Source organism: Uranotaenia lowii, chromosome 3 (assembly GCF_029784155.1).
Source record: "Uranotaenia lowii strain MFRU-FL chromosome 3, ASM2978415v1, whole genome shotgun sequence".
In the NCBI taxonomy this organism is placed as follows: domain Eukaryota; kingdom Metazoa; phylum Arthropoda; class Insecta; order Diptera; family Culicidae; genus Uranotaenia; species Uranotaenia lowii.
The window spans coordinates 216,510,043-216,535,857 of record NC_073693.1 but is presented as its reverse complement, the minus strand read 5'-3'; the positions used below and the strand labels follow the sequence as shown (position 1 = coordinate 216,535,857).

The 25,815-nt window shown below is 33.8% G+C and overlaps 1 protein-coding gene across 2 annotated transcripts in view; it reads left to right on the top strand.

Moving 5' to 3' along the window:
* The first annotated feature begins 8,829 nt into the window (after nucleotides 1–8,829).
* Nucleotides 8,830–25,815, top strand: part of LOC129751498 (glucose dehydrogenase [FAD, quinone]-like) — a 208,644-nt gene continuing 191,658 nt past the window's right edge. Inside the window, exon 1 of one of the 2 annotated variants that reach the window (XM_055747033.1) lies at nucleotides 8,830–9,211. The gene's annotated coding sequence lies outside the window, so the exon portion shown is untranslated. The remainder of the gene's footprint in view (nucleotides 9,212–25,815) is intronic. The other variant, XM_055747032.1, reaches the window with a different exon arrangement.

Sequence of the window (25,815 nt, the reverse complement as noted above, 5' to 3'; positions counted from 1 at the left end):
GCTTTTCTATTGTTATAATTTATTCGTTTTCGTTAAATTCTGAATTTCCAATAAAATACTGGAGGCAAAATCTTGTGGTTTGTAGCTATTTAGGAATGTTTTAAATTAACAGCTGTGGTCTGTTGAACAAAACATTTTTATCGTTTGGATATGAGCTTCACAAGTATTAGGATTCATATATATCAATTCAATCAAATTTTTTTTTTCAATTTTCCTTCTGCAATAGGTATATCTAAGTTTTTTTTGATAAAAAAAACCTTCAATTTTAAGGGACACTTTGAATTTGAGTTTTTTTTTTCTGAAGACCACGAAAGTCATCCCCAATTTTTCGAAAGAATTTCATGGCAGACATTTGGAACATTTTAAAATGTTATACATTGTAGCTTATGAAAAAACGGGTAAGTGGTTTTGTTTTAATAACCTTAACATTTTATCCGGGCTATACTACCCTAACCGGCTCAATGATTTTTTTTTGTTGAGTTGATCCGGTGACTTTTTCAAAAATCTTAGAGAGCTTCTGATTTTAGAAAAAAATCAGGCAGGCAGGTTTTCAGCCAGAGAGTTTTCGTTGACAAGCCATGTCTGTATGTTCCGGAGTTGATCAAGAAGAAAAAAAATATTTCTAGTATTTGAGAAGGCTGACGAACTGTGGAAGCTGCAATTCAGGCAATGTTTCAGAACGATTGACACAATGAAAGGCTAAATATAGAGAGTTTTCAAGAGCCATTTTTTTCTTTGCACTATAACTTCTTTATTTAAAAAAAATAAATAAATGGAAAAGTTTTTATACATTTTTAATGTATCACTAGCCTTTTTTTAATTTTCTAGTAAATTTTTTTACCAGAGTTTTCACTGTTTTGAAAAAGTTTTTTTTTTAAATTTTGATTGATCAAATAACATGAAAAGTTTGAGATGAGAACTGGATTTCTTAAACCTGTTGAATATGAACAATAAGTGAGGAACTCGGAATTCACGCATGTTATTCGCCCATGTAAAGCATTTGTATTAGAAGCAAACACAGAAACTGCTGCTGAAGGCAAAGATCGATATAAAATAATTTTTACTTGATTCCATGCGTAAATGTGGAACTTTGAATGGTCGTACTTTTACCCCTTATTATTCAAACTTCTGCCCCAGAGGTGAGGTAGTAGTAAATTTCGAAAGCAGTAAGGCATATCCACTACTTCTATCAAATCCATCATTCGATTATCTTCGTAATTTTTAGGAAGAGAGTTACAAGTTTATCTATCTAATGCCGTTCTTGGTTTTTTTTTTTCAAAAACATGATATCACTAAAGTCGCACTTTTATCCCACTCTACTCTAATCTACACGGAGATAAAAGTATGGTGTTCCCACCAATTAAGATCATTTATCTGATTGATTCTCGATCAACTATAATTATAAAAATTTCAAAAATACATGTAATACAATCTGATTGATTGCGTACATTCAACAACATATATAATATATTCAATTGTAGTTGTATGGTTGATTTTGTGCATTCAACTATAAATACATAAGATTTAACTATAATGTAGGATTGATGTCATACATTTAACAATAATGTTACTTTAATTTGTCGGCCTTAGCGGTGAAAAGTGATGTCATTTTTAGTAGGGACATCTAAAGAATATGAAATTTTTATATAGGTGGATAGAAGGTTAGATGAAATGAAAGATGTTGAAAATGAGCGGGTAGAATTTTATTTAGAAGCATATCACCACATATCAAATTTTTGTTTCTCACGTATATAAAAATTTCATAATCATTTGATGTCCCTACTAAAAAGGACATCACTTTTCATCGCTAAGGCCGACAAATTAAAGTAACATACAAACATTACGATGGTTAATGTTAATCTCTTCATTAAATTTAACAGTAATTATAGTAGATACAGCTATCATAATATGATTGATTTGATAATAAATATGATAGATTCAACTTTAATGGTATCATTGATTTAATTATAAATATTATAGATTCAACTAATATATAATATGATTGATTTGATTATAAATATGACAGATTCGATTTAATTTCTATGATTGATTTAGCAAGGTCAGTTATAAATATTGTAAATTTAAATTCTGTTTATATTGGAAGTTATCATATCTTAAGATGTTTTTTCGGAATAATTTTATGGCTACGTTTTTTTTTTTTCATTTAATTGATTATTTCAGCATTTTGCATCTAGTTTGTTTTAGACGCCACGAGAAAAGCTGACCGGAAATCCCGATGTCCACGTCTTGGTTCCTCTGCCGTTGTTCTTTTTGCATCTTAATGCATGGTTCCCCAACAAATTGTGCGTCTTAACTAATCGGTCCCGGAAGACGTCCTCAGGAGTCCGTACTTCTGCATGCACCCGGCAAAGATAAACCTTCTGGGGGGAAAATTCACTCACTCTCGATTCCGCGGGCAGCCAAAGTAGTTGTACTATTCCCAATTCCAGGAACTGTCGGCCTACTACACGACCGTTGCTAGGAACTGGTAGAGGAAAATGTTCCCCTATCGCTGGAGAGAGCTTGCGCTTTGCCACTGACCTCAGGAGCTGCCGGCTGGGGGAACACGTACTGGTCTCACACTTAAGATTTTTTTTAAATTTTTGCCTGATGTACTCGGATGAACACTACGTATAGTGTGCGCGTATCATACAATCAATCATAAAATATAGTTTAATTTTCTCTATTCAAAGTTCGATACATAGAATCGAATGAATATACGGTTGAATGAATTATACCACTACAATTGAATCTATCGTTAAATGTGAGACGTCAACCAGAAATGTATAGTTGAATCTATTATATTTATAGTTAAATGATTAAAATCAATCTTACAAATGTAGTTGAATCTATCATATTAACAATTGAATCAATTATATCATTACAGTAGTTGATTCTATAATATTCATAGTTGAGTAGTAAATTATAGTAAAGTTAATGATTGGTTTGTAGTTGAGTCTGTTATAATTATAGTTGGATGCGAAAAAGTCAACTACGCTTTGATGATTGGTATAACCCAGTGTTCAGCATCGCTAACAGGAAAATTAGCGCCACTTATTAAATCGTTAACTCAATCAAAGAAAGCAATCGCTAATTAAAACCGCTAAAAGTGATGAAAAAGTTATCGCTTATAGCTTAGAGCGCTAATCGCTAATCGCGAAGTGTGTTCAATAACATTTTCGATAACATTTTTTAAATTTCATGATACTAAGATGTATAGTACGCATATTACGCCGGCAAAAAAGTTAACAAAAACTTCTAAACAAACCTCAACCGTATCAATTATTTAAGGGGGGGGTAGGGTCTAACACTTTCAAAAAATCGATTTTTTAATTTTTTTATTTTCTTATTGTAAAACATTTCAAGAATGTTGTGTCAAATTTTCAAGTTAATTGAAGCAAAACTATAGAAGTTATAGGCCTTTATCTCCTCCTATCTAATACTGCAAGAAAGCAAGAGCAGAAACTTCAAACGCGTTTTTCTCGAAAGCACATTTTTAAAGTCCGTGGACATCGTCATTTGAAAACTACTTATCCGATTCTTTTCAAATTTGGAACATACTTTCTACATATAAAATACCAGACCCCAACGTTTTTCTTTTTTGATTTTTTTACTTTGGGGAGATTTTACAGGTGAAAAATGGCGGATTTTTAAGTGAAAAATCGTAGTTTTTACTTCAAACAGCCACAAAAATTTCATAAAAATATTTTTAAGTTAAATAAAAACGTTGGGGTCCAGAAAAACATCTATTAAAAATATTTTGCTCTGATTTTTTGACTTCAGATGATTCTGTGCTGAGATATTGTGTCCACCGCAAATCCTGTTTTCTAAAAGGCATCCTCGAAAATGCTCCGTCACCGGCTCATTTTTCAATATTTTTCTACGAAAAAATTCATAATTGTTCTTTTAACAATGCTTTGTATAATGCAAAAAATTTGAATACATTTGTTTGAACGATAGCTCTAGAAAAAAATCGTGAAAATGGCGTTTTTTTATACCCGTTAGACCCTACCCCCCCCTTAAGCATCGATAATGGTTGTATATACGTCAATTCTTTTTATTCAACTACTGTACAAACATAGTCCTTTTTTGTGCCCAGTCTCATTTTTAACCAGTTTTCAAATTGGCATGATAAAAATGCAGAATTCTATTTCAAGGAGCATTGTCAAACCTAAATCCTCATACAATTTCTTTTCAAACTTAAATCGAAAGCTAAATGAACAGCTTAACAATGCCAATTCATCCTACGGCTATAAAATATTTTATTTTTACATGAACTGACTCCCGTGCGCACTCCTCCATTGAGAAAAATAAAAATGACGAGTTTCGTCTGGAGCGCATTGGAGATGAATGATACTCAATAATGTCGAAAAGTATGCTTTTATCAGTAATCGTCCGTAAGTTTGAAATCAATATATGGATATTAGCGGTCTTCAATAAGCGGAATAAAAAAATAGCGGAACTTTTTAATTCGCTAGGTCAGTCAAAATTTAGCGGCAAAATTAAACCGCTAACAATGAGTAGGCGGACTGATAAGCGTTTAGCGGATTAGTGCTTTTGTGCCAAACACTGGATAACCAGCTTAAATAATTAGAACAACATAACTGTGGTCTTTTTTTCTCCAAGTACACACTAATATTGCATTTATCCCACTCCACCATGATTCTCTGTATAACAGGAAAACTGATCAGTTCAAACGAAGTTCGAATTGGAACTCATCCAAATCTCAGGACGCTTCATCTTTCCTGAAACTCTCCATAAAATTTTTACGAACGCACAGGAACTTGAATAATTGTCCAGTACTACGTAGGATCGACGCATCTGTCAACCATATTCTATCGCACTTTTTATTGATTATCTCTTTCCATCTTGTGCTAGCAGGAACTGTATTATATTTTCACGTTCGTTTTTGACAATCTTTTATCATCGAATCCAGAATTAAAAGTGCACTGAAGCCATAACTCCATTTTCTGAAGCGTGCGGTGGCTCAAACAGCCTTCATTCGATTCCTCGGAAATAACCTCACAAGATACAACCCATTTGGTTCAAAATTTTCAAGTCCGAACAAGCTTTTTTCTGAAATAATTGAAAAATATAGGGGAATTGAGGGTAAAAACAGCCATAACTCCATTTTCTGAAGGGTGCGGTGGCTCAAACAGCCTAAAAAAAGGCACTTTATTTCCGTTCGTAAGCTTGTGCGGCGTTTGGAGCTATGTCCAATCGATTCTCCGAAAATTTTCACATAAGGAAAGTATGTTTTCATTAATTTGGTTCATGTAGGACCAAAGATATTGAATTTCTTCGCGGTTTGTACACTTTTTTCCCCATTGTGCGTCAGTTATGATTCTAGGCATCTCATAGAGAGCACTGTTTAGGATTGTTCGATTTTTGGGAAAAGATCGATCTCCAAGATCGATTCAGATGAACGGTTCTGGGATTGATCCATCTAAAAAATCGGAGCTGGAAGATCGACCTCCGATTAATCGATCTTTTCTATTTGTTACAAGAAGGAACTGCATTTTATCAAAAATATGCAAAAAAGACACATAATTTCAAATTTATATAGTCCTTCTACATATGGAAAGAAAAAAAAAATCAGCGCTATTTTGTAAGGTGAACCGAAGTTGGTGCTTTAAAACAACACTAACTGAAATCTAAATATCTCGCAAACACTTGACACTTTATGTAATGTACTGACAAGAAATATTTTAGAAGTTAAAAGAAATTATTTCAAGGTATTTTTATTTAGATTAATGAATGAATGTGAGAGATTTCGAAAAAAATATGCGGAAAAAATAAAAAAAAAATCATTTTTTTTAAACAAAGGAATTTTTGGAAAATTGCTATTATTTCTTAAGATTTGCATTTAATTCTAGCAATTTTTTTATTCTTAATCAATCACAAACACCTTCTTTCACCCAATTCACAAGGTTTGGAAATAATTTTCGAAATTCAATTGAAAAAAAAAAAATCTAAAATTATTTTTCAACTGATCATGAAAAAAAAATCGGCTTGACCAGTAATCGAACTCGAGTTTTCTGATTCTTTCTCCGACACCTTACCAATGGGTAAACCGTCAGATGTAAACTAGTCAAGCTGTAGCTCTATAATTCAGTTGACTTCATCAAATTATATTCGCTGCTAGATTCTACGGCAGAAAACGCTCATCGTGCCCCGATTGATGGTGCTTATACAGCCCATACAGTGACTGGTTTCGGCACAAAAATTTAAAGTGCATTTTTAAACGTTTATAACAATGATGTAACTCACATATTATTGCTGTTTCCTATGGTTAAATAAGCGTCCTCCTTAAGGTGGCCATTATACCTTTATTTTCCCTTAAAGAAAAAAAAAGATCGAAAGATCGGATCGAAAATAAACCGATCTAATCGATTTTTTCCTGGCCAAAGAATCGATCCAAAAAATCGAAAATCGGAGTTGAAAAGATCGATCTTTCAAGGATCGATCCAAAATCGACCAATCATAGCACTGTTACGTTTTCTTTTGCATACCATTCTTCAAAATTTTGGTATTTCTAGCAAGTTTGAAGGAACTAGCTAATGAGTTTTAATATAATTTTTTTATTATGCAATATAACGCATGTGTTACAAAACTTCAACAGCAATTTCCTTGAAACATGCCAGATAGCTCATACGACCTGTTCAAAATTGACTAAAACTTTATTATTATTATGACAGTTCTTTTTAATGTGTTCGGAGACATCTGGTGGCCCAGCCAAAAAACAAAAATGGGTTCTAAAAGGTCGTTGGAACTCTTACACAAGTTTCGTGAGCTAGCTTGTACGTCTGTTCTCTGTGGTTTTGCTTCAATGGATTAACGGGTGGTGTTCGAAATCGAAGATAAAGAACATAGAATTGTCCTTAGAAAAATATGCAGCGCTTTATCAGTTTGCTTGTCCAGAAAAACCAAATGACTTCCAAGAACTGGATGAAAAGTCAAAAAAGTAATTTTTAAAAAATAATTCATATCTGACTGAAACTGAACTGTTTGTTGTTTTTTTAAGGCAAAAATCCGTGCTCAAATGAGCACCCAGGCCTACTATTTATTTAATTCACACAAAAAACTTAAATAAATATTGTTATAATATAAAATAAATTATGTATTTAATTTTCTGCAGCGGTCTCGAGGCTACATGAAAATTTCGAAACTTCCTGCAAAACACAGGAGGAAACAGCTTTGAACCCACATGTGATTTTTACAGTTGTTTTCCTGAAGTGTTTTTCTGTCCCGAGATCGTCCTGTAATTTTCAGCTATTGAAGATACAGGACTGAATCGTCGCGACCACAGGGGAAAAGATTAAGTGTATAAGTATCAAATATATTAAATATATTCAATCAATTAATGGGATGTTGCTTTTACAGCTTGGTCATATACAGAGTACATTAAAAAAAATTAAATATATACCTGCATCATATGCTTCATATATCAGAAGTTCAGCGGTGTACATCAACATTCGTACACATTGATCAAAACCGTACGAAAATAGAAGTGATGTTGTAGAAAAAATGTCCATATTGAAAAATAAAAATTTTAAAAATTTGAAGAATACATTAAGAAAGATAGGATAATCAAATCGAAATTAAACTGATCTACCTAATAAGTCTAATAAACTAGTTTGAAAATTGTTCAAAAATTTCAAAATATTAGTTGAAAGGATCAATCTTCCAAGAATTGATCCATGTTTCATTTTTTCTATAAATCATTAAATGTTTATTATAAAAAAATAGGATAGTACAGGAGAGAAAGGAGGAAGGAGGAAGGAAGGAAGGAGGAGGATAGTACAGGAGAGGAAGGAGGAAGGAGGAAGGAGGAGGAAGTACAGAAGAAAGAGAAAAAATATAATTAAAAACTATTTTCTTGCGATAAATTTCAGCACATGAGAGGAAATAAGTGACAATGTTTCGGTAGTGTTTCTGTCTTTTGCTAAAGAGCTTAGGTGTTCATTTTTTTTGTTATTTTCAATATCAGATCAGATTTATACTTGACTATGTAAAACATCGAGGACCTTTGCTAGACTTGTATGGCAATAATCTGTTAATAAAACACACAAATTTCCTGTTCTTTGGAACAGGTGTTTTTCAATTTTTTTAAGGTACATATATTGACTGATGAATATTTCATATTTATAACTTTCGAGAAAATGCAGTAAAGCTGAACAATTAAATTTTATTGTTATGAAATATATCCACCCTACAAATAAATTTCACCACGTGGGTACTCATTTTTCACAGTCTGCACATGGGTTCATGTTGAGTGATCGAGCAAATGAGTGCAGTCGAGATCAAGTTGACCGAACGATCCGACCGATATGGTAATCAATCAAGCACGCAGCTCCGAAAATTGTATCTTTCTCGAACGCTTTTTCTCTTTGGCTCTTGGTGTGCGGGATCGCCTATGTGATACCCGGCTGATTTTTTTTTTTAGTAAAAATAGTGGCACTCGTGACGACAAACAATGAGTGGTTGATCAGCTGGTCCGCTGGGTGATACGGCACATGGGGTTGACCTGAGTTGCTCGGAGAATACAAGTGTCGCCGGCCTGCATTCGTAGGGTTCTACGATCGTTGGTCGATGCGATGCGTATGAAAATGCGCTCAGCAGAACCAGCGGCGATGGGTGGAAAACACGAAAACAATAAAACAAAAAGGATCGAAGCGTTGCGCACCCGAGACTGCAGGTCTGTTTGGGTCACCCTCACTCGCTTGCCCCGGCCGGTCTTCATGTTCCTCGGTTTGGTCGGGTGGATTGTCGCACTCGATAAGAGATTTCTTCTGGTCGATCCGCGCCGTTGTCTCGATTCTGTCGTTTTGCTTGCGTAAAGAACTGAACTGTGGCTGCGATGTTTATTTGGGAAAAATGTGGCGATACTTCAGTTATCGGACGGAACGCGTCGCGAGCAGAACGCTTTTTTCTCTCTTCGATCTAGTTTTTTTTTCCTCGGAAGCTTACCTATCGATAAAAGTGGATGATAGTTTATTGTGGCACAAGGTGAAGCGAAAGTTCTTTGGGGGAGATTTTGGGATGAAAGTGCAAGTGCAAGAAGACCTGTGCTAACTGGGAGTGTTCTGTGTAAGGTGTTGTGGGTTGGTCTATTTTGCATCGTTACCACCCATGAGAAAATAATAAAAGGATACATGGAAAGATCCTCTAACACAGTTCAATTGGATATTTTGGCGAATTACTAGAAAAGGTATTTAACAACTTAATTGTTATAATGATAGTTTTCAATACATATCAGCAAAATTTCTCAAAACAAATTATAAAAATAATAATCTAAAGTAAAAATAAATCAAGATTAGGAAGAAAAACAAGAATAAAATTTTGAACGACTCACTACATGAGGTTGAATTTTGTACAATATAGAGACCCCGTTCGTTTAAGGCAACATTCGATTTTGGCAATATTCGATTTTTGCACAGGTCCCAAGATCTAACGGTTTTAAGAAACAACATTACCTAGTTTTCGTTATAACAGGACCATTTAAATAAGACAAACACCATAAATACGTTTTTATGTTCTGAAATGGTATCAACATGCATGCAACAATATAAATCAAAGGTTTTTAAAAAATTTATAAAGTACTTAAAAACGACAAAAATATGAAAAATTCAAAAAGTTAAAAGACAAATTCAAACAAAAGACTGAATGTGACAAAAAACAACTAAAAAATGACGAAGAATGACAAAAACAGCAAATATGAAAAAAGAAAACAAACATTATAAACAAAACAGAAAAAGTGCAAAATGCATCAAAATATGATGAAAAAATTCAAAAATGATAACAAATGGTTGGAAATTGACTAAAAATAACGTCAACGCTCCCCCCCCCCCCTTTGAAATTTCAAAAAAATCCCGAAGGGGAAAATAAATGAAGTTTGAAGTATTTTACGTAAGTTTCAAAAAAAAAATCAAATATCCTAAAGACTACAAGACCAAAAAACAAATTGTGAAAAATGGGAGTTATTTAACCTTTTGTATTAATGATTTTATTGAATGTTTCGATAAAAAATTACTTAATTTATAGGTTTTGTGTAATGATATAATATGCAATGTTGTTGCTTACAAACCTTTGTGCAATTTATTTCAATTCGGGTTCGAAATTTAATTGAGGAGTTTATAAAAAAACATGTTCAATCCATCATTGAAAGCTTAAACTGACAATGTACAGATTGGGTGATGTCGTCGTCTATTGGAAAAATGGGTCCCAGAAAGGAAAAAAAATGTAGAAACTATGTTTGTCTTATCAAAAATTCCGATTTATAGGTTTTCAAGAAATTTTTTTTTCAAAGTACAGAAATTTAGGACTACAAAACAGAAACAAACTTATTAAAACATAAGTTTTTTTTTTAATTTTCTAAATCATGATATAAAACTAAAACAATGAATCTTATAAAATCCGATAAATTTATTTGAAATTAAAACAATAAATGAATATGAAAAAGATAAGTTTTTCAACAATTTAGAAGCAAATTTTTAATAAAAACATCTTACGATTTAAAAAAAATTATTTAAAAAATTTAATTGATTACTCAAGAAAACAGGAGTTAGGAGTCTACGTTTAAAAAAACTTGGTAGATTTTGACGTCCTGAACTCGAATGTTAATCAGTTTAAAATGAAGTTTAGTTGAGTTTAGAGTGAAATCAATCAGTGATTACTGATGAATCAAAAAAATCCAAATAAAACCCGATTCTGAATTTGTTTGTTATACTTTATTCAATTAGGCAATAATTTTTTGATGAAGATAATGAAAAATGACCATGAAAAGTAAGATTCTTCGGCTTAAAAAAATTGTAAACATATCATTACTAGTACGACTGACATTACTGAAGAAAGTCTCAAACAAGATTTTATTTCATTAACCAAATTTGTTACACAGTTGATAATTGTTTTTTTAAGGTTGTGTAAAAATTATTTAAAAATTAAAAGCTGATAGGAAAAGAAACTAAAGTCTGCTTCATTTAATATTGGAACTAATTCTTTTGCTCATTGTGGCGTTCCTAGTGGACGGATTTGGAAACTTTTTTCACCCACGTGTCGGGAAATTCATTACCTTTCACCATGAATTTATGTCATAACACCAAACGATAGCATTTTGTAAACAACCGCCATGGAAGCCGAACGGAGAGATCAAATTGTGCACAGTTTTCTTGAAAATCCATTGTTGTCGGCATCGAAGCTAGCTAAACAGCTTAAAATGCCCAGAAATACCGTACCGTCAACTGGAGAAACATGCAACAATTTTCAACTTCAATGGCTTCTAAAAAACTTATGTTCACAGTAAATCGTATCCTTTATGCATCAAAAGTTTTAAGGATGCTGGGGCATCAAATTGGCGTAGTTAAAAAAATTATTGGTTTCTTCAATTATTTTTAATTTTCTAAAAACATGCGATTTTCACACTTCTTAGGAAATGGGGTAACTTGCAACAAACTTTGTTTTTAATGAAAAATCTTATGAACACGTACGAAAATTCATAGTTTTTAATATATTTGCGATACCTTAAAGACCATTACGCATGACAACACCAATTGCAGTAGTTTTTGGGTCTGTAAAAACAAATTTTCACATTTTTTTTTCTGAAAATAAGGATGCTGCATACATTTAGGGGTTAAATAATACTACGAAAAAATCTACAAGCTGAAATCATAAAAATAAATGTTTGGATGAATGAAATTTAAATGCTTACAAACGCGTGATGCAAAACATTCATATTCCAGCACATGGAAACGAGATTTACAAGGTATTTCTTTGATTTGCATTTTGTTGCATTTAACCCCAGACACCTAACTGAATTTTAAAAATATTCATTTAAAAAAATTGGGTGATTGTTCGAAAAATATTTTTACACCAACAATGTTGGTATAACTTGAGGAAACCTGTAAAAAGTTTGTAGGTAATTTTATCAAGCCGATCCGTCATACTGGGTAAAGTTGTTTTCGGCATCAAAAAATGTTAAAATTTGTACATTTATTGCTCGGTTTTTTAAATTTTACATAAACATAAAAAACTTAAGACAACTAGCTTAAAATGCGAGAAATTATGTCATCATCATTTTGTTATCATTAAAAGATAACTTTATTACAATACATTAAATTAAAAATTGATTCAATGTAGTGTTATATAAATGTTGCATCGAACCCCGCTGTTGCATGATGCCCCGTTTGACGGTATGGCGTGTTATCAAGCAGTACAAGGAAACATTGACGACGGCTCGGAAGCCGCATTCGAAGCGTCGGAGTGGAACTGTCGACCGGAAACTGCGTGGGAAAGTCATCAAGGCCGTCAAGAGGAATTCCAATCTTTCAGACCGCGATTTGGCCAATAAGTTCCAGGCCGCTCACAGTACGGTGCGACGAATTCGTCTCCGGGAAGGAATAAGGTCATTCCGAGCCAGCAAACAGCCAAATCGGACGCTGAAGCAGAACAATGTGGCCAGAATCCGTGCTCGAAAGCTGTACGACCAAGTGCTGACCAAGTTCGACGGATGTATTCTGATGGACGATGAGACCTACGTGAAGGTGGACTTTGGGCAAATCCCAGGTCAAAAATTTTATTTGGCGATGGCTTGAGGGGATGTACCTGCAAAATTTAAGTTCGTGTTTGCGGATAAATTCGCCCGCAAGTACATGATTTGGCAGGGGATATGCAGTTGTGGACAGAAAACCAAAGTCTTTCTCACTGACAAGACAATGACATCAGAAGTCTACAAAAAAGAGTGCCTACAGAAACGGATTCTGCCGATTTCTGCCGTACCGTCCAGTAATGTACCCAACGAACGAGGTCAGCGTAATACCGAAGGACCTCAACCCCCCAAACTGCCCCCAGTTCCGGCCGATAGAGAAATACTGGGCAATCACGAAGCGGAGGCTTAAGGCAAAGGGAAAACTTGTTAGGAACATGACTCAAATGAAGAACTGGTGGAATCAAATCGCCAAAACGGTGGACGAAAAGGGTGTGCGCCGCCTAATGTGCCGTATTACGGGAAAAGTACGAGAATTTCTTCGAAACAGCAATGAATAATTTTTTTAATTTTTTTTTATGAAAGAGTAAAGAAAATGCTACATTTGTATGAAAAACAAATTATGAATTCGTTAATAAATGACTGAACTACACGCAATTGTTTGTGTTCCAATATTAAATGAAGCAGACTTTAATAGCTTATTACGATTCAGGGAACCCAAATTAATAATAATAAGTTTTTAAATTCTTTGCACCTAAAAAAAATGAGAATTTTGTGGCCCTTGAATGTGAATGTAAAGTTGAGCATTGAGAAGAACAAGAAAAAAAATTAATTGGAGCTGAAATTGGTTTCTTGAAGAACATTCCATTTAGCATAACATTTATATTGACATACTCGTTTAGTTCTATTGTGAGAACTGGAAACTTGTCACATGGTTTCCAACTTGTTGATGTGTTATTTAAATTAGTATTCAATGCATGAATTTTGAAGTTAAAATAGTTGGTTTTAAATTCTGAACTCTTTCAGTTACACTTCTCATTCTTAAGTTACAGTTTTTGTGTGTCAAGATTTGAGTTTCATTACAAAAGGTTTATTAAATTGAATTCTAAACTTTCAATGAATAAATTAGTTTCAGCAAGGACTGAATTCCGCCGGAGGCGAGCCAATTTTCTGACACGTTTGTTTACACTTATTTTTGAACACTTTTTGGGATCTAGAAATATCCGGTTACTAAAGTAAATTAATTTCTTCACCTGAGTCCAGTTTAAGGGGGGAGTAGGGTCTAACGGGTAAAAAACACAATTTTCACGAACTTTTTTTAGAGCTATCGTTTAAACAAATGTATTCAAAGTTTTTGCATTATACAAAGCATTGTTAAAAGAACATTTAGTAATTTTTTCATAGAAAAATATTGAAAAATGAGCCGGTGGCGGAGCACTTTCGAGGATGCCTTTTAGAAAACAGGATTTGCGGTGGACACTGTATCTCAGCACAGAATCATCTGAAGTCAAAAAATCAGAGCAAAATATTTTTAATAGATGTTTTTCTGGACCCCAACGTTTTTATTTAAATTAAAAAAAATTTATGAAATTTTTGTGACTGTTTGAAGTAAAAACTACGATTTTTCACGAAAAAATCCGCCATTTTTTATCTGTAAAATCTCCCCAAAGTAAAATAAAGAAAAGAAAAACGTTGGGGTCTGGAATTTCATATGTAGAAAATATGTTCCAAATTTGAAAAGAATCGGATAAGTAGTTTTGAAATGACGATGTCCATAGACTTTAAAAATGTGCTTTCGAGAAAAACGCGTTTGAAGTTTCTGCTCTTGCTTTCTTGCAGTATTAGATAGGAGAAGATAAAGGCATATAATTTCTACAGTTTTGCTTCAATTGACTTGAAAATTTGACACAACATTCTTGAAATGTTTTACAATAACAAAATAAAAAAAACGATTTTTGGAAAGTGTTAGACCCTACCCCCCCCCCCCCCCCCCCCTTAATAACTTTCGATTTTTTGTCGTTGTTTCCCAACACCGCCTTCAGACGGGGTCTATGTTTTATCTCTTCTACTTAAGTGGATTTTTGTTTTCTCAAAAAATCAATTCGAAAGTGCGATAACTCTTAGTCCCAAAGAGCCATTTACACTTCTCGTGAAAATTTACGTGAAAAATCTAATTTCGTCAATTACTCTATAACGCGCCTAAACTAGATTTTGTAACACGGTGGAATCGCTGGAGAATGGTGGAAATATTTAAAAAACCTTCAACCGTTCTAGAAGTACTTTGACTTCGGCGTTCCCAAAAATGTTTTCCGTAGAAACATATTAATCAAATCAAGAAACATGTAGATTTATGTATATTTTAATTTGTAACCTTTAATGAAACTATGATGAGGATCTAAATTTGATCCGTTTGTTTTTATACAATATACTCTTTTTATTTCGATTCTTCTAACTTGGTGAAAATTCCCCGGTGAAAATCGGGGGAATCGGAATGACAACAGTTCTGGGAGGTTTTAGGGGGAAGTCGTCTATGGCCGGACACCGCCTATGGCCGGACAACATAGATTTTTCGAAAACACAATATCCTAATAATTTTTTGACACCATGAAAATAAAGTAAATAGTAGCCTGATATGGTGTTAGAAAAATGGTAATCTAATCTGAGAAGGTAAACCAATGATAGGCATCTAAAGCTTTTGCCTAGAAGTACGGAGAGGATCGCCTAGACTTTGCAATTGGATTGTGGTCAGTTTTTTCGGCTTGTAAAATTTGAACTGCACATGAACGACACCGTTGATTGGTTGTCTTTCGACTACAGTAGATATAAGATAGCAAAACGGAAGTTCAAACAAAAAATTCAAAAAAATGCAATTTTTCTATGACCGGACAAGAAAATATTCAAAATTATAGATGATTTCAACTTGAAACTTTCATTTTTTCATATTTATATCACCCTCAAATGGTTAGCAGAAGATAAGGATTCAATAACGTAATTGTTTTGGTCGTCTGAGAAATTTTAAATTTTGCTGTCCGGTCATAGACAATTTTTCTCTAGTTTTTTTTAAACAAATGTTTCATTCCGGCTTGTCAAAAAAACTTGACTGGCTTCATAGAACGTTCAGTATTGGAAAACACGTACTAACAAGACCTGTGCAAGTGATTTCAGACATTTTGCTACGTTTTGTGCCATTGGTGACGACTTTGGTGAAGTAATTCGTAGTGTCCGGCCATAGACAACACTTTTGGAAATGAGTGAAAACTAATATAAAATGATTTCTCTTACCACATGAATATGTTGTGATTTTTTTTTTCTAATATAGTTAAGTGATCATAATATTGATACTCTTGAAATCAGTAGAGGAACCAATATTTACAAATATCAATTTTTAAAATATTGCCTAAAAACCTTAAGTGTCCGGTAGTAGACAACTCCCCCCTAATCCACATGAACAGTTGGATTCTTATCATTCAACCATTCTCCATCGATTCCACTATGTTACACACACTGGTTGTGTCCTAAAGTGGCTCCATATACTTTTTAACCATTAGAGCCAGAAAAATCATAAAAAAATCAACAGTTCATAAAATTTCAAGTCTATCATGAAAAATTTTTGAGGCGATTGTGCGAAATTATTATTACCATGGCTGATATGAATAAAGTTCTAGCAATTTCTTTTACTATTTTCGAGCAGTTTTGTGAGTCAAATACTTCGAATGGCATGCATATTTTTAATCCAGAGCTGGTTGAAAGTAAATGTTCTACTCTGCTTTTTCATATCTAGTTGAGCAAATGCTTTAAAATTGTGCCATTCTGAAGTTCGAACTAAGTAAAAGCTATCGAAGCAGTTGCTATTTTCATATTCATACCACCGCGTGTCTTTTTGAATCGTAAATATCTCAAACACACGTTAACTTAAAAATCTCAACAAAGATAGGCAAGATTTCATAACCAACACAACGCACACAGGGGTAAATGCACCTAATAAGCGATCAAAATTGTTTGCGGACAAACGGTAAACGATAGACATTTGATGTCTTCGCAACATTTTTATATTTTTTGATGATCTATCAAATTCTTGAAAGAAAAAAGTGATACTTCCATCTGGAAGGGAAATAAAAAAAAATATTTCTGGAAATAATTTGTTTAGAGACTTGATGTCTTGACAAAAGTTGTAGATCTTATTATTTCAAGCAACTTTGTTGAAGACATCATAAAGATCGCATGAAAATCATAAAAGTTACGAGCATTTTAAAAATAACAAGAATTTTTACAAGTAATTTTGAGTTTTTATTTAATATCTTTTTTAGTATACGATTTACAAACTTAGTATATTTGAGAAAGTTGTTCAAATTGTTAAAACACACAATTTTGTAGAACATTTCAAATACATATTTCAACTAAGAAAGGAGATATACTTAAAAATATCCAAAATAATGCCATTTTTCAGTAAGTTATAACCTTAAAAGTTCGGACGAGTTCGGATAATTTTTTGAGTGGATTTTGTTGGTCAAGGCTTTCCATTGATATATAAATTAAACATTAGTTTTGAATAGATTTTTTACAAACAAGCAATCAAAAATGAGCTTTTTCCTCTAAAAACAGGAAAAATTGAGGGTTTTTTCTTCGAATTTTAAGTGTTTCTAAAGGAAAAAGCTCATTTTTGATTGCTTGTTTGTAAAAAATCTATTCAAAACTAATGTTTAATTTATATATCAATGGAAAGCCAATAACTTGACCAACAAAATCCAATCAAAAAATTATCCGAACTCGTCCGAACTTTTAAGGTTATAACTTACTGAAAAATGGCATTATTTTAGATATTTTGTAGTATATCTCCTTTCTTAGTTGAAATATGTATTTGAAATGTTTTACAAAATTGTGTGTTTTAACAATTTGAACAACTTTCTCAAATATACTAAGTTTGTAAATCGTATACTAAAAAAGATATTAAATAAAAACTCAAAATTACTTGTGAAAATTCTCGTTATTTTTAAAATGCTCGTAACTTTTATGATTTTCATGCGATCTTTATGATGTCTTCAACAAAGTTGCTTGAAATAATAAGATCTACAACTTTTGTCAAGACATCAAGTCTCTAAACAAATTATTTCCAGAAATATTTTTTTTATCTCCCTTCCAGGTGGAAATATCACTTTTTTCTTTCAAGAATTTGATAGATCATCAAAAAATATAAAAATTTTGTGAAGACATCAAATGTCTATCGTTTACCGTTTGTCCGCAAATAATTTTGATCGCTTATTAGGTGCATTTACCCCTGTGTGCAACGCTGCAACGAACGCATATCCGGGTTTGCATATCCGGGCACCAGTAACGTAGCTATCACCGAAATGAAGTGCCCGGACACTAAATGATCATAGTTTTATATGTCATAAGATTCGCTTATGAAGTGGCGGCCCATTGAAGTTCATGCGATTGTTTTATGACACGAATGAAATCTTCAGATGAAACCTTTATTCAATGAGATATTATTGCTTTTCATAATAGAGATTTATAAAAACAGGATATGTCACATTTGATGAGAATAGTTCAAAACAATTGATGTTAAAACATTTTAATTTTATTGTTCAGCTAATTTGTAAGGAATAAGGCCGCATCTGGTCCTTCTTCCTTGAAATTTTTGCCGTTCAACGTGCTGAAAAGTAAACAAAAACAAATTTGAGTTTACTAATATGATTGACGTTCATAAAAAAAAACTTCAATTCAAACTTATCATTTAGAAGAATAAAATTTATAACTCCACAACTTCGTTTGACGGTTAAAAAATGACTGATGGATGAATTCAATTTTTCATAAGCACTTCGTATGAGAATTTAAAGAATTCCATAAGACTCTTATGAAAAATAAATGTTACACTCTAAAAGGCGCTTCATAAGACGTATCTTCGGAAAATTGTAATAAGAGTTTGCCTGAGTGTATATAACATTGGTGGATATGAGAGTCTTCATACATGAAAATGGGAAGCGTCAATCAATAAAAAATATCATAAAATTTTGATAAAACCTTTTTTGTCAATTCAGTAAATCATGGCAGAATGCTTACGTTCATTAATTTTTAACGAAAATCCTTCGAAAATTGTTAAAATTTTGTCAATTTTTGATAATTTTGTATGGGAGCCCCCTCTTTTTGGAATCGGAAGGGGTTGAAAGTATTATAGAAACCACTCCCGGTCGTTTTCACGTTTATCGTTTCAGTAGATTCCGAAAATTGTTCGAATTGTGTCGAAGTTTTGTTAATTTTGTATGGGATCCCCCTATTTTTGTATTTTGAGAGGTTTAAAAGTATAATAGATATCATTCCCGGACTTAAAAACGGCTACACATAAAATTTAACGTTCAATCCCAAAAACTCATACATAGATACAAAATTTCACATTGATTGGTTCAGAAGTTTTCGAATGTATAGGAAACAGACAGACAGACAAACATTCATTTTTATTTATATCTATAGATTGCTACGTATTGGAAATTAACTGGTGAGATTAAAAGGCGCAAACTGGCGGATATGGTTTCTGAAGGGTTATGTATTATAAGGTGTGAAAAACGTGCTCGTAACAAAATCGATCGTTACTTCCCAAAAGTGAACTCTTAATAAGTTCTCAATGTGCGGTTACGTTATTGCATAAGTGCCTCGATTTCTCACTAAGGAATAAGTGCAGAAATACCACGAGTTCCTGGAAATATTGATAAAATAACTTTATTTCTTGGAACCCCCTTCAGGAACATTAGAAATCGTGATCCTCTAAACAGACCACAACGTCTCATCGTCTGTTTTGTGCTCTATTCGTATCTCATTTGTTTACAAACACGATGTCAAAACAAAAGAGCACACAATCAACGAACCTTTCTGCTCTCGGAACATCAGCGATATCAACTTTAACCGACAGACCGACACCCAAACGATCCAAAGAAGATTTGGTTGTTTCGAGTGATGAAGAGGAAGTTACATCACTTAAGGATTTGTGGATGAAAATGCGCACAATGGTGGCTGCCGAAACTGAAAGAATTCGTGTTGGAATCGGAGAACAAATCGATCGTAGTACTGGTGAGTTACGACAAAGAATCGAAGGCTTGGAAACGCAACTAGCTGACCTTAAAAACGACTGCACGGCGAACGTCAACAATCTTCAAAAAGACATTCAATTGGTACAGAACGAGCTACAATCTTCGATGGAGTACACCAAAAAACTCGAGCTGGATCACGAGCTTGTGATATCTGGAGTACCGTATCTGGACAATGAAGATCTTCGTGTTGTGTTCGGAAATATTTGTTCTGCTCTTGGATATACGACACTACCATTAGCTAAACTAACCCGTCTTGCCAAGCCTCCGATTAAAAGCGGTTCTTCACCTCTGTTGCTGTGTGAATTTGCCCTCCGAAGTGACAAATCATATTTCTACCGTACATACTTACGTACTCGCTCTTTGACTCTGCGCCAAGTAGGTTTCGAAAATGATAGTCGCATATTCATCAACAAAAACCTAAGCCAACAAGCGCGAGCCATACGTACTGAAGCGATCAAACTGAAGAAAAAGGGTCTTATTCACGCTGTACAAACGCGGAACGGAGTCATTTTTGTGAAAACTGCGGAAGCTTCTGCTTTTGAAGCTATCCATAGAGTAGAACAACTGGTCAACGAACAAAAAACCTTTCCTAACTAGCTTTTCTCTTCCTTCCCAATATTTCCTCCCCGATTCCTTTATTCCGTCCGCTCCTGAAAGTCTTAATAAAAAATCAAACCTATCCTTGTTATCTCATTTTTCCTTCCAAGCTAATCCTTTGAATCCGATCCCTAAGCTATCCCGTGTATCCTTCCTTCCTGAAAGTCATGCTGGTGCGATGCTGCTGATGGATGTTGCTGATGCGATGCTGCTGATGGAGGCTGCTGGTGCGATGCTGTTCATGCGATGTGTCTGGTCCGAGGCCAGTGCTCTCGATGGTGACGGTGGCAGTCCCGGTGTTGGTAATGGTGCCAGCGCTCTTCCCGGTGTTCGTGATGCTGCTCCTTACGATGATGGTAACCATGAGGCAGCACGTTCTTGGTGGTGCTGATGATCATGGCTGATGCTGATAGTGCGAAGCTGATAGTACGATGCTGTTCATGCGATGTGACAGGTGCGATGTCATTATTGCTGATGGTGACGGTGACAATCCCGATGCTGTTAATGGTGCCAGCGTGGTTCTGCTCTCAATTCGCATGACGAGCAGTGGTTCCTGATTGCCGGTGATGTACTTTTGCGTTACTATTGGAAAAGTTAATTCGATTTTCGTTGGATAAGAGCATCTTAACATGAAGAAGGATATGAACCTTATAAAATCAAATTCGTTAAATTTAGTAAATTGCTCTTTAATTTTTCTATTAATCAAAGCTATTATCTAAATATTATGTTTGAACTGCATAATTTTTAAATCGATTTTGTTACGGTCATTCTATTAGAATTTTGCATTTTATTTTTATTATATTCTTTAAGTTCATTGCGTTTAGAATGCCGTTAATATCTATAAGTTTTGCTAGCATCCTCTTTTTGTTTTCCCTCTATGATATTAGTTTAAATGATTTTGGGTAGTCCTCCCGTAAATGATATCTCTACAATAATACCTCAAGCCGTTCTTAATGCGGCTATGAGCAACGATTTGCTAAATGTATGCCACATTAATGTTCAAAGTATTTGTGCTCGCCAAATGACTAAATTTCAAGAGCTGAAGCAGATTATAACACAGAGTAAAACTGACATCGTGTGCATGACCGAATCGTGGTTAGATGAGTCAGTTAGCAATTCGCTCATTACATTGGATGGTTTTCATATACTTCGAAACGATCGTAATCGACATGGAGGAGGCATACTTGTATACATTAAGCAAGATCTAAACTTTAAAATGCTTTCTAAATTTTTCTATCCAAATGAAGCAGGGATTAATGGTACCGAGTTCATTATTTTTGAGATAACTATAGATACTGATAAAGTTTTGTTCGGTGTATACTATAATCCTCCTCGAACTGACTGTGCTGAATTGATTATCAATCATTACGAATCTTTTGCTCTCAACTACGATCATTCTTTTCTCATTGGGGATTTCAATGCAGACTTTTTGAAAAATACTGCACCTATTCAACGGTTTCGCGACTCCTTACAATTATTATCTTTCGAATGTATAGGTTCGGAACCTAGGTTTTTTCATATCAGTGGTTGTTCACAGCTTGATTTGTTATTGACTAATTCTCCAAACTCAGTTCACAAATTCAATCAGATATCTGTCCCTGGAATATCTCGACACGATATGATTTTCTTCACTCTGAAGTATACGCGTGAAAATAATACAACGGGATACTGGTATCGGGATTACAAAAGTTATGACAGTGATAGCCTTAATATTGCTCTTCAAAACATGAATTTCGGTAGATTGTTGAGCATAAACAATCCTGATATTATCGTAAGTATTCTCAATAAATATCTGATAGAAATTCACGAGACCTTTTTTCCCTTCAAGTTTCGGAAATTTAATAGTAAAACTTGGTTTAATAATGATATTAAAATAGCTATGACACATCGCGATATTGCTTACCGGACCTGGAAACGAAACAAAACCTCAGAAAACCATGTCTCATTCAAGCAATTAAGAAATAGAGTCAACACACTAATTCGCAAAGCCAAAATTCATTATGATAAACAGCGAATCGATTTTAATCTACCACCAAAAGCTCTTTGGAAAAATATAAAAAGTTTAGGTTTGTCCAAAAAATCCGTAGACGATCAACATAGTAGCTTCTCTCCAGATGAAATCAATAAATATTTTTCTTCTAATTTTATAAATTGTACCAACACCTTTATACCTCCAACTAGTTTGAATAGTTTCGGATTTAGATCAGTTCAAGAATATGAGATTATTAATTCAATATTTTCTATAAAATCTAACGCCACTGGTCTCGACAATCTTCCGATAAAACTAATACAAATTGTTCTTCCTCAAATTTTGGCAGTTTTGAAACACCTTTTTAACACTATTATTAAATCCTCGAAATTTCCTGATGAATGGAAACTTTCAAAAATTGTACCTATACCAAAGAAAGCAAAATCTTGCGCCATTTCTAATCTACGACCGGTTAGTATTTTGTGTTCGATATCGAAAGTTTTCGAAAAATTATTAAAAGAACAAATCTCAGAATACATAAATGACAATGATTTTCTGCACGAATTTCAATCTGGTTTTCGTAAAAATCACAGTACTGAGACAGCTCTGATTAAAGTGCACGATGATATAGCCAAATGTGTGGACAGAAAAGGAGTTGCTATATTACTTTTGATTGACTTTGCAAAGGCATTTGATAGGGTATCACATGCTGGATTATATAACAAACTTATAAATCGTTTTTCTTTTGGTGCATCAGCTGCTAATCTAATCAAATCGTATCTGATTCTAAGGAAGCAAGCCGTACTCTTCGATGGTTCTATGTCGAACTTTGAGAATATTCAATCTGGTGTCCCGCAAGGTTCCGTGTTAGGACCTATTTTATTTTCTTTATTTATAAATGATCTACCTAACGTTTTGGAATATTGTACCCCACATCTTTTGCTGACGATGTTCAACTTTATTTTTGCAATTACGGTCAATATAACGCTTTTGAAGTTGCACATAAAATAAACAATGATTTATGCAAACTTCATTGTTGGTCGTCTAGGAACCGATTACCAATAAACTCTTCAAAAACTCAAGCTTTATTTATTTCTCGTCCTAAAAGTACGCTGGAACCTCCCGAATTATTCCTAAATAATGAAAAACTTGAGTTTTTAGACAGAATAAATAGTCTAGGTGTTATTTCTGATAATAACCTCAATTGGGGCATGCACATCCGATATCAGTGCTCAAAAATATACGCATCATTGAAACTGCTAAATATTAACACAAGGCACTTAGATATACAATCAAAGATCAAACTATTTAAAACTTTCGTTCTCCCTCACTTTATGTATGGTGGATTTATCACTTCTAATGCTCAAATCAGTTTTATAGATCGACTTAAAGTTGCATTGAATGCCTGCGTACGGTACGTGTTCAGACTTTCACGATTTTCTAGAGTAACACATCTCCAAAAATTTCTTCTTGGATGTGATTTCAAAAACTTTTTTGGTTATCGATCGTGTACGGTAATGCACAGCATTATTATGAGTAAAAAACCTTCTTATTTATACTCGATGCTCATTCCATTACGAAGTTCACGTACTAATAATTACATAATACCAACTCATAATTCTTCTTACTATAGTAATTCATTCATTGTAAGAGGTATCGTTTATTGGAATCAATTACCTTTGGAAATTAAAAATATTTTAAATAAAAAGGGATTCAGGGAGAGTTTGTTGGCAAAACTTAATAGCATAAGTAATTAAAACGTAAACATAAAAATGAAATAGTTAATGAAAACGGTAACCTTCAGAAACATTGTTAGTTAGTAAATTTATTATTCAAGTGAAAATACCATATTGTAGCGAGTTAGAAGATCCAAGATCTTATGTTACATGATTAAAAATAAATAAATGAAATGAAATGAAATGAAACTTTACCGTCGGCACTTAAGCGCCATCGACTATGTGTAGATGTGCCAACGGTCATCTATTTAATTAGCCCAGACTCTTACCCCAGGGGGAGACAATTTAAATTTGCGCGAATCTCGTGTTGAAGGTTTGGCAATCTCAAGGAAAAAAATCAAAATGTAACAAATGAAATTTAAAAGCAAAAAGGACTTACCGACGACGCGCCGATTCCTTACGTTCAGCGTCTTAGCGCGGACCTTCAACTGACCTCCAAGGACCAGGTTCGACAACCAGTAGGCACTTCCACTAACCGACTTCCCGTTTAGACCGATCGAATGCGCGGAACAACAGCGTCGGAGATTGCCAGCCTCAACGACTTTGGGTTTTCCGATACGGCCACACAACTTCCACTTCAACATCGACAACGAGTTTCGAAAAAATACAATATTTCGATTTCAACGAGCGACTTTTCCGATCAGCGTCTGGAGTCCAAGCGAGCGACCTCCGGGTCACCAGCTCTCAAGAAGGCTTCCCGATTGCCTCCCCCTATGAGGTTGGTATCGGGTTTTTGCCAAGACAATGCTTGTAGATCGCGCGCGAAATTCAAGCATTTCTTAACAACGGTTGAAATGGACGCTACTTCGACTAGCCATCTTTACTTTTGGTGGCCCTCTTGATGTCGGATCGTAAAGTTCAATCCGTATCAACAGGGCCGGTTCATCTTTTGCTACCTAGAGGTTTTTTCCTTGAGATTGCCAAGAAAATAAAATACAAATAATTAAAATAAGTTGCAACGCAACAAGATGTTTGAAAAAAAAAACAAATTTCTTTTTAGACTCAATCTTGTTTGCGTTTTGGTACATTTCATGTTATCTTAAAAAGATCTGTTTGAAAAAACGTCTCTCTTTAGAAACTCAATTTTAAGAATTATTTCCCTATGTGCATAAAAGGTTTAGCCTAAACAGTCAATTTTAACTATTGTTGAATCAAACAGTGCCAAAATTCCATACAAACTTTAGCCTCGTTGTTGGACACCTTTGAAATGATCGAGCAAGCTGAAATTCAGTACACTGCCCTGTGTTAGACCTAAGAACAATGTTAGCCAAAGTTTTGATTCTTCAGACCACCCTAGCGCATAATATTTAACAAACAGGTATAGAAAGTCCAAGGAATAGAAGTTACAGTTTCTCAATTTTTATCAATTTTTTTCATCGTTTCTTTTATATTTAACACATGTGAAATTCAAATGTTAGATTCGAAGCAATGATTGATTGATAAAATGTAGTAAAAATTAGGTTTTCTCTTGTTCAAAAACAATATAATTCTGAAAGTATCTTCGTTAAAGAGATCTTTCTTGCAATGTTTTGGAAAAGGTTCTGCTTAATCAAAATAAAAACGACAACAAAATAAAAACCAGTCAAATGGAGTGGTTTACGAATTATGTTTAGACCGATAAATTCAAACTGAAAACCGATATGAATGTGATTGGAAAATAAATATAAACGGTTGACCTTCCAAAAGTGACAAATCCTACATGCGACTGTAAACCATCTATACAACAGCTAACACTACCTTGACAAATTTTCGGAAATATTAGCAGATTTACCTACTGATGATTCATAACTTTATTTCGAACGCAAACGTTAACTTCCGAAATCTCGAAGTTCATGTATAATTTTCTTTTAACGAAAGGTTCACTGAGTTTGTGGAAAAATTATGAACAGTTTAGATTTTTTCATAAAATTATTTTTTGTCATGTACTTTCACAACCCGTGTTCAGAATTT